Genomic DNA, 9,782 nt, shown 5'->3' on the forward strand with positions numbered 1-9,782 from the left:
CGACTCTAGAAAAACGTTAGCAAAACCCACTCAAACCCATCCATTCGTCGTGCAAATGACGTTAGTGCCAAATCAGGTTTTGCACGTGCAGTCGATCACGTGATCTTCGCATCGAAGTTTTCTTCATATGCACGTGTTTGCATTGGCCTCAAGAATTGATAAAACACTTTTAAACCACAGTTCTAACGGTACTTGAAATGCCACGATTGTCAAATGTGCAACGTGGACGTGCCGTTGGCATGTTGCAAGCGGGAAGATCAGTTATTGACGTCGCAAGAGCAATGGGATGCAGCCGTCGTACTGTGTATGACTTGCGAGGTCGTCTACAACAAACTGGCACCACTTCTGATCGCCCAAGGTCGGGTCGTCCACGTGTGACGTCATGAGCAGAAGACCGTCAAATCGTCCTACGTCACCTACGTGACAGATTTCTGCCGGCTACACGAACCAGGGCTGAGATGTTTAGAGGTCGACTGTCCTCACAGACCATTCGAAATCGGTTGCGGGCTGCCAATCTCCCTTCTCGACGTCCATATCGTGGGCCAATATTGACGCCGTTTCATCAACGTCAACGTCTGCTGTGGGCCCAACGTCACCTCCGATGGACCCAGAGAGACTGGAATCGAGTCGTCTTTAGCGATGAATCCAGGTTTACCCTCAGATTCGCGGACGGCAGGCATAGAGTCTGGAGACGACGTCGTGAACGGTATGCCCAATGTTGTGTACAGGAAGTCGACAGATTCGGGAAGCGGATGTTGCATGGTGTGGGGTGCTTTCTGTGGGAACAACAGTTCCCGACTTCTGGTCATCCGTGGAAACGTCACAGCTGCTGCTTACCGCGACCAGGTGCTCACCCATGAACTCGTTCCTTTCATGGCGGCTCATGGTCCAGGCCTACAGTTCCAGCATGATAATGCTCGGCCGCATACCGCGATGTTGACACGAAATTTCCTTCAAAACGCTGGAATCAACGTCATGGACTGGCCATCGAGGTCCCCTGACCTTAATCCAATAGAGCACGTTTGGGATGCACTTGGGAGAAGGCTTCGTGATCTTAGGAACCAACCTCAGAATTTGCAATAACTTGGCGCTGCCTTGCAAGAGCAATGGCGCAGGCAGTCGATGATGAGTCGGTGTTTGGCAGTGGTGAATGCGCGGGGCGGCCATACACGATATTGAACTGAGAAATTTCGCATTTTTATTCTTGTGATTTGACATTCTGTATACCCATGTTTTGGAACGGCGGTGTAGCCTAATTGAACTGATGAAGGCACTGCCAGTGTATCGAGTACATCACACAGATCTCAGCAATGAAATAATAACAATTTAACCATCTTACCATCTCTTGTTCTGTTATAGTGCGTTTTCACTGCAAACAGGCTATAATGAACATACACACAGTGTATATGCAAAAGGCATACAAAAGCTTGGTTTAATATTATGCTGTTATACTTAAAAACACAAGTTATAAAATGCCGTCTCAAAATGTTAACAGACATGTTACAAGCAAATTTTACACGCCAGCATTCAGTTTCATAATCTTGTATTTATCGCTGAAGACAAAGCAATATATTTTGTAATATTGTGCGTGCGTGAGTGCGTGTGTGCATATATCACATCTGTCCATCTCTTCACTGAGCTTGATGTCTTAGGATTCGTCAGCCTGAATAATAAAGAGTTTCAGAGGCCTGATTGATACTCGGCAGCCACTTTCCCCATTAATCAACAACAGGGGATTTCGATGGAAATTCTGTTTACACCATTACATAAACTGTGTATGCAATTCATAGTTCATTTTTATTAAATTATCATACATATTATTTTGTTTATCTGAAAACATTCATTCAGGGTATCCATTCATCTTTACGTGCAAATGATCAGAGGCATTGAGATATGTATGACAAAAAGAGTTTTTTCCTGATTCGTCAGAAAGATGAGACCTAATTTTGAAAGGATGTAAAAATACATCTTTGGTGTCATAAACGTCTCTATATTTATCCCTATTATCCCAAAGGCTGCCATCTTTTACAAAATGAATGTCATTTAACATCTGAAGGCCATAAACGATATTTGCAAATCCTATTTCCACCATGACATCATGTTTCAACAGCAGGTTAGCCACAAAAGTGAAATTCTCTTTAAAAGAAGTTGGCACGTACATGAAATCACAGCCTTGAATAAATAAATTTGTAAAATTATTGGAGTTGCGCTGAAAATTGTGCAGAAAGCGATGTGCCAAGGATTTGGGTGACTTTAGCAGTGACATATTTCTTATTTCATCAATGACCGCCAATATGGCTGGTTTACCCTGTTTCCACCATTCCCACATGGGTGTAACCTCCTCGGCAGAGGCATTCTCACGCCTGCCCCCTGTATGTAGCCAGATCTTGCCACGAGGCAGCTTGTATATATTCCAAGGGTTGATCAGTGTATCATCCCCAATCTGTAAAAATCCTTTCACATCAACATTGAGCTTCATAGCTTCAATAAGGCATTCATACATGTACATCCATCCTCTCTTGAAGAGCTCCATGTATATGAAATACCCTGAGGTGGTATTCTGAACCTGGGATATAAACTCCTTGATGTTTGGTCCACAGAAAATGATGTTGTTGAAATATGGGCGATACATGGCTTGTAATAATGGAATGTTTGAATACAATGATGGCTCGTTAAAGGATATAATAAGTGCTATATCATTCATGGTTTTATGAGGGAATGTTATGTTAGTTTTTGGACAAACTTTTCGAAGAATGGCCTCTTCCTCTTTCCTTACAGATGTGGAGTGTGTCGGTGTAGAAATAAGTCCTGCTGTAAGATCTTTCTTTAAATGAATGATTTTCTGCTGACTAGTCCGTTTTGGAAGTTGATAATGGATAGACCTTAAATCAGAAACCCATCGGTCCACTAAATGTTTATCTCGTAAAGTAACGAGTTGATGGTCTTTCATGAGTTTGACCAAGTCACTCATGCATTGTAACACATCTAAATCTGCTTTACATTGCCAATACTTCAACAGATCTATTAAAGGTTTTGAGGAAGTGTTGTTCAGTGTATCCGACTCTTGTTGTACAGACAAGGGATAAATCCCAGCTCTGCCCCCTATATCCCATATGACTCGTTGCGCTATAAGATGCCCGCTTTTGATACTCATCAAAGGAAGAGTCCAGAGGGCACTGTACTGGAACATCATCAGACCTGAACTAAAGAAGGTGAATGTTTTGAATGGAAGGAAAATTGGAGGTTGTCGATTAATGGATTTAGAATATGTGGCCTGTTCTTGTGGTGAGTATGTACGTCTTCTAAGCATTTGGGGATAAAATACTGAAAGAATCACAGGATTTAAATAGTCTTCAATGTAAAATGCCTTAAATGGCGAGTTCTCTTTCAAAAGGCTGTTTGATTTGTTTCCAGTAATGGTTGGTTCAAGGAACGTTTTGTTTGTCATAAGAACTAAGCCAGACCGGGGAAGATCATCAGCTATTCTCTTCAAGGTTTCCAACACAATGGTATTCACGTGATGAAGGAGACACACGGCATTTGCTCCGTGAGATATGGCATAGATGTAAGCCTTGTTTACATCATCAGCAGCTTCATCTGATGTGCTTATTGTGTTCATTGTAACACACCATGGTAACCTGTAAGTAAAGAAAGTGAATGAATGGTTTGTGACATTGCCTTTGCTGTTTTGTAGTGTCGCACTCACCATTATTCCCCCTCTTTGACGGCATCAACCCGTGCAGTCAGATGTCATCAAGCACCGTACATGCAAGAAGAAAAATTCGTATCTGGACGTTAACGTGGTGTTGATATTTCAGAGGAAACCAAAATATCACAAGGATCATCGGATCCTGATTTCTTTGTTCAAGTGTTTCTCACTTCAATTTAGAGTTCACAAAACGTTTTTAATGCTGACCCCGGATTTAAAATATTTGCATTCAAGTAGCAACAAGAGAACATCAAGGTTATTTTGACATTGTCTAAATAATCTCAGTTCTCTTACTTACAACACGGTCCATTAAAGCCTTTACCGTTGAACTGTTACAGGTGTTTGACCTAGTTTGAAGTGAACTAAAAATGCATTCCGATATTTGAAAAGGGGATAAATGTTCTGCACAAACAACACTTCAAACTAGTAGGAAGGTGGAAATCAAACCTTGAGTGGAAATCACGAAGTGTTACGGGAAGATGAATAAGTTGACATTTACCACTGCAGGGGGAATTAGTCGGAAGCAAACCAAAAAGTTTATTTACTACAATTATGTAGTTAATAGTGAATGTGTAAAAAAATGATAACTTTAATACTCAAACTATTTAGGATGTAGCTACCATGGAGCCTCACTATCACCTTAAAAAACAGGTAGGAGGGGTCGTCTCAAAAGCAAAACCAGGACGAATGTCGCAGACGGTGGTTGGGGTCAGACTGGGGGATAGAGATATCAGCTAAGATAAGATAATCCTTTAGGGGAATTAAACTGGGGAAGTAAACATCATGTCATAACAATTTACAAAAATACCCAGTCCTGTCGATCTTCAGGTGGTCGTGCCACCTATATATTTTGAGACATTTAATTCGATGGCTGATATAAGCTTTTCTGTGGGTATCATACTCTTTTACTTATCTCAACATAAACTTTATGAAAGAAAATCACGTGAGATGCTAATCAATATATGAGACATTCAACACACGAAAAGGCATAAAATATCTTTGAGATGACCCCTTGTGTCTGTAGGCAGCACGTGCATTTCATGCCAGGTGAGTCGACGGTCCGTCGTCATACCTGGCTGAGCGACCTAATTGTCATCTATATTCTGATCAAGATCTATCTACGTTTTGCCCGATTTTACGAGTAAACACGCTGTTCTGGATATCCTATTACGCATCCCAGTGAATGCCCAGTTAGGCCGAAGTGGGTTATTTCGACATATGCTATTTGCAGTTGTGTAAATTTTAGGGATGCAGAGTACTAGCCTAAAAACAGTTTTTTTCTATTTCCGACATAACTTTAGGGAGGAAATCACGATGCGTTACGAGCAGATGAATAAGATGTGACTTTTACCACTGCAGGGGAAAAAACCCCAAAGAATCAGAGTCAGTACTACTTTTGGATTTATACCCACGATCACACGATTCTGGCATACTAAAGGGAAGTAATTATAATTAAATCAGAGGCCAAGATAAGCTGCGTATCCGGGTAAAATACGTATATAAAATTTGCAATTACTCATTGAAAAATAATTGTTGCGTACCAATTACGCATTTAAAATGTTAGATACGCAAAAAGTTTAAAACAAATGCGTACGGAATATATTTATAAAAATCGTTTGCGTAATGAAAAAGACATCGATTGCTATCAAGTTGTACTGTTAGTATAGGAAAAGTGTTGTAATGTCAGTATAGGATGAGGGATTTGTATGAAATTATTTCCATTATATTTAAGTTGGTTTTGATTAGGTATGACATAAGGCAGAACATACCTGCTTAGTAAACTTACTCAATGACATAATACTTAGGCGAGTAAAATGACTGAAATACGCACATATTTGAAAGCAGTGGGTAACGGAAAATGAAATACCCTCTCAACATTCATAATACCCACTCCCAAAAAATACAGTGGGTACAGTACCCACATGAGCTAATCTTATCTGGAGCTCTGTCAGACTTGAAGTAACCCTTACCCGCCAACTGACAAGGCACGTTACACAATATGACCATCCATGCCCTGTGAGTGGAAATGTCTTCTTTTCATTGACGTTAGATGCAGAACTGCAAAGTTTCAGCAGAAAATGACCGTGAGCATGGATACCAATGCTCAATATTTTACCTGCAAGCAGATTCTGATTTTGTTGACCTTTCCAGCAACAATACTCTCCACCCTGCCACTCTGATGTCGTTCATCTCAGCAACCGCTGATAGGATGAGCCATTTGTCACGTGCAGCAGATATGTTCTGACGTACGGTATAGGGGACATCCCTTGAAAATAAACAGACAAATGTTTGTCACCACAGTTTTGCACATGGTAGATCACCACACCATAGTCTAAACATGATGTGAACACTGGCTACTTACTAGTTAACTGATCTTTTGATTTTACAAGATATATATATATATATATACACTTTGCTATGATCTATACAAAAATATTAAGTTACATCTTTTTGTCCAATTTCTGGATAAATAGCTGCGCCTTTGCTTACTATGATGTTAGACATATTAAACGACAAAATCTTTTCTACATCCATAAGAAGCCACTGCTAAAGGCAGAGTCAATTGTACAATTCCAGCTTTAGCATGTGCTTACAATCATTTCGTGGCCAAGTTGAGAATGTTTGAATATATGGTATACCACAAGAGTTATTTCTTTATTGTAAGGACAGTGGAAACATTTTCAGCTATGAGCATGAATAATCTTACAACAATGTACGTTTTAGTAGAAAACCGTAACTGCTCTAGCAATAGAATGTATGAGAACATCAATTTTGTGGGAGTCTCGGAACCATTCTGTCACAACAAGTAAACCTGATGTTTATGTATTAGTGAAATAGTTCAGATAATGTGACACCACTTTCGATTTTGGAAATTTATTACGAGGCATTCATATTTATCAGAAGTTAAGGAAGACATTTTTAACATACATTGTGGCAAGCCTCAAAGAACGCTCCTCCTGATATAATCTGCTTAGACATCTATGTAATAACGTTTTGTCTAAAAGTGATTACATTCATCCATTAATCAGTTCATTCATCTGTACATTGTGGCAAGAAACTGGGATCCAGTGGATTGCCAATAAAGTCTTTTAAAAGACATCTGCTTAGAAATCTATATGATAATGTGTTGTCTTAAAGTGATTACATTCATTCATTCATTCATTTCACTAAAATATTACAGAACATGAAAAACGCAAAAGAACAAAGCTAAAACAGTTACATCGACATGGACAGGTGAAGACTTACCAAGCCTTTTCAGCTGATTTCAAAGGCCCTATCAGTTTCCTCGAACTCATTTCCCTACCACAATATGTCAACCTGAGAAAACGGTTCCAAAACACTGCACATAAGTATGGAATATGAAATGAGATACTTCACAATTTCTATCAGCCCCTTGCTCGCGGGATGGAACACAAAAGAGCACATTTTAAACAGTTACTGTTTAATTACAATGGTCATGGTTTTAGTTAAAGTTGTGTGGTTAATCAGTAGGTTGGTTTATGTCCAAAAGTTTAGCAGCTGTCATTTTAATGTGTATAAAACAAGATCATATATCGGCAGATTTTGCCCGATAGCTCTAATTGGAGTGCACTTGCGTTTGGAGTCGAAAAGTGGTCCGATATAGTTTTGTGCAAAACACTCATTTTTTAGTGTCTGTGGGAGCGGAATTAGCTAGTATGGAAGCTTCTAGGCGGGTGCACCTATGCAGCTTTTTTCCCCCATTGCTATCCTACTATATCTCACATAAAAAGTATTTTAAACAGTTGTAATAACCCTAGTTGTGTTTGTAAACAGTGGCTAGTCTCAATGGTTGAATCAACTCTTAAAGATCATTATATACAGAAATGGATGGAGGATATTCATATAAGTTCAAAGGGTAATTATTATAAACTGTTCAAAGATCTGCCATGGTTTGAAAAGTACCTTCTATTACCTGCCGGCCCATTATGTCATTTCGGACAACGAACTACCACTTACCAATAATAATGTGCTGTGCCTTGATTGTTAGCGCTATGAGTATACCTAGTGTGGAGTTTGGCGCTATATAAATGGACACATTATTATTATTACCAATAGAGACTGGCCTCTGAAATAATATACCAAGAATAAACTGTAATCTAGCCGACGAATTCCACTATCTATTTAAATGCTCGTTCCTTGACAACATGAGATCCCAATATATCCCCACATATTACAGTAAATGGCCGAATCTTGTCAAATTTAGGCTATTGTTTACCTCAGATGATTATTCACTTTTTAATGATATTTCAAGATTTATAAGAACTATCAATAACACTATAAGAAGATAAACACTGATATATTCACTGTTACCAAGTGAGCATAACAACTCATGATCATCATTTATGTTATGACTTTATTTGTACTGTTCCTGTACCACCAATGGAATATCATGTTTCCAATCATGGAAATTTTTGGAAATCACCATTTTTTTTCTTGTGTTTATGGGAATAAGTATTGAATTGAATTGAATTGTTACTCTTTAACAGAACAATAAATTACACTGCCATGATAGATTTCTTTTTCGAAATGATTATTTCTTTAAACAGTGTAATATACGCCTTTATACCTACCCACTATTATCCCCAGATTGTGAGGTTGGTGGAATCCGTGCATGATTCAGCTTTGACAACTCAGTCCAATAAAACTGATACACAAGAACCACGAGTACCAGGACAAAGGTCGAGAGGAAGATCCCCTTTTCTGTCAATGAAAAAATAAATCAATTACAGTGTACATAAAATAAGTGTACACAAAATATGAAAGTGGTGAAACTGTTCTTGAAGTATGCTATACCCCGCTTAGATACATTGTAGTGACTCCGAGAAACCAGTTCTTCTTTTATCCCTCAAATGCCGACCGACATACAGCGTGATAATAATTACCACAATAAGAAAGTCGGTCACACTTTAACATACTAAAATGCACATGTAAAGTACGTGCTTCATACTTTATCTCAAAAGTTGTGGATCGCATGACCACGTGATAGCCTAGGCGCTATGAACATTAGGGTATAAATGTCATGATTGCATTATGAGTACAACTGTTTTCTGAACGGACATAAAAGATGGTAAGTATTTGCAACAACTGATTATCACAAATTGAAAGATTTGAAATATTAAAATTTATCAATTTCACTCGCATATGTAATCTCATAAAATAACTATTGGCTCAATACATAATGATTCCAAGTGGTCATACAAAAAATATATGAATGAGAATATATATTAGGCACCTGTTCGTCTCCGCATCATTACCCACGTGTCGTTGTATATAAATGGCTTGATGCCTGTACCGGGAGCTGAAGGTTTGTGACGAGGCCACAACACGTCCGTCCAATCTTGATAGCAAGGTAGACGTGCCTGAGACAGCCACCGATCTAACACAAGAAACAAATCGAAGATTTACAAAATTACAATTTTGTAAAGTTCATATTTACTACAAAAAATAATTTTTTTGTCAATTTCACATTGAGAGTGAGTGAGTGAGTGAGTTTAGTTTTACACAGCTTTAAAAGCAATAATCCAGTAATATCACGATGGGGGACACCACAAACAGACTTCACTCATTGTAACAATGTTTGGAATCGAACCTGGGTCTCCAGTGTGACCACTAGGCTACCCTACTGCCTTGATCATCAAGGAACGAGTTCCATAAATAAGCTTAATCTGCATCCTTCTTGTTCTGTGTTTCAAATTTGATATTGACAAAATTGATAAGACCGATGTTATATTTACTATTATTATGGCTGGTAGTTCTCAAAACACCGTTTTAAGTGTATGTTTTATCCCCAAAAGCGCAAATATGTTCAATTTGCCAATTATGTCATGATAAAGTAGTCTCGTCAGTTGAATATCTAACTGATGTAGATCGACCTGTACCAAGAGGAAATTTCTGGTCATGAGCTAATAAGTAAATATATATTTCCCTTCATTACATGTGTCATCCAAGCATCATGTATGTCATTATAATGGTCTATGATCCATTTCATCACGCAACCTATATCTCATTCAATAATCGGAAGCCTCATTTGATAGCAAGAAAAATGTCATTG

At 38.6% G+C, this 9,782-nt stretch overlaps 1 long non-coding RNA gene across 1 annotated transcript; it reads right to left on the reverse strand.

The window, feature by feature from the left end:
- Positions 1-3,385: 3,385 nt before the first annotated feature.
- Positions 3,386-8,435, reverse strand: LOC124256425. The gene is made up of 3 exons (XR_006892912.1): positions 8,302-8,435; positions 5,826-5,975; positions 3,386-3,638 (listed from the first exon to the last, which is right to left on the reverse strand). It is a non-coding gene; the product is annotated as an uncharacterized LOC124256425 (long non-coding RNA).
- Positions 8,436-9,782: the final 1,347 nt, after the last annotated feature.

The sequence above is a fragment of the Haliotis rubra genome, unplaced genomic scaffold (assembly GCF_003918875.1).
Source record: "Haliotis rubra isolate DU_JTF1 unplaced genomic scaffold, ASM391887v1 Scf628, whole genome shotgun sequence".
Classification (NCBI taxonomy): domain Eukaryota; kingdom Metazoa; phylum Mollusca; class Gastropoda; order Lepetellida; family Haliotidae; genus Haliotis; species Haliotis rubra.